General features: G+C 44.7%; 1 pseudogene; it reads left to right on the top strand.

Annotated features, from left to right (window-relative positions):
• The first annotated feature begins 450 nt into the window (after nucleotides 1-450).
• LOC145395690 (5S ribosomal RNA) lies at nucleotides 451-568 on the top strand (annotated as a pseudogene).
• Nucleotides 569-810: the final 242 nt, after the last annotated feature.

Raw genomic sequence — 810 nt, 5'->3', positions numbered from 1 at the left:
CCAAGGCAGCTCCAGCCTACTGTAACAATTGCCTTATTATATTATAAACTGACTTTTGTGCTGTGTACAGAAACATTGTGATGTGCTTTGAACTTTCATTTCTCCCTCACTGTATATGATACAGGAGTTCAAAATAAGAGGGGGGTGTAAGTTGGTGGTACGTCAGCAATATGGCAGGGGACAGGGTGACATGGAGTCAATTTGTTTGCAGCCACCCCTTACGGGATTAAGGCTTCTGGCTATAGACGGATAGAAAGGCATAAAATGCCATATTGCTGAAGTCCATGCAAGTGAAACTGAATAATATCAGATAGGGAAAATCACAATCTTTCTCTGCCCGTCTGAAAGATCCGAACCAACTACCCATTTTACTTTGTTCTCATCAATCACAGTACTGTAATAACACAGACACATAGTACAATATAGACTTGCTGTATGAATGATTGTTTTGCGATCATTATACCACGTTGAGTACACCGCTTCCCGTCCGATCAGCGAAGTTAAGCAACGTTGGGTCTGGTTAGTACTTGGATGTGTGACCGCCTGGGAACACCAGATGCTGTTGGCATAACGTTCTCCCTACGTGTCAAGTGGGGTTGGTGGAGGATTAGTGCCCCTCCCTGTAAAACAATTAACTCTAAGCCCTTGGCCACCCCGTTTGGGATACATGGCGTCTGGCAATGAATGAATGAAGAAGTCATCCCTTTTCCATATTCAGTGATAGCGAGTCATTGCGTATACGATCTGAGTGATCCCCCCTAACAGCCTCACAGTGGTCTGTGCAGCAACATGCAGGCCAACAATCATGCA

The sequence above is a fragment of the Coenobita brevimanus genome, chromosome 32 (assembly GCF_032717465.1).
Source record: "Coenobita brevimanus isolate Jiangsu-jjx chromosome 32, ASM3271746v2, whole genome shotgun sequence".
In the NCBI taxonomy this organism is placed as follows: domain Eukaryota; kingdom Metazoa; phylum Arthropoda; class Malacostraca; order Decapoda; family Coenobitidae; genus Coenobita; species Coenobita brevimanus.
This window is presented reverse-complemented; position numbering and strand designations above follow the sequence as displayed.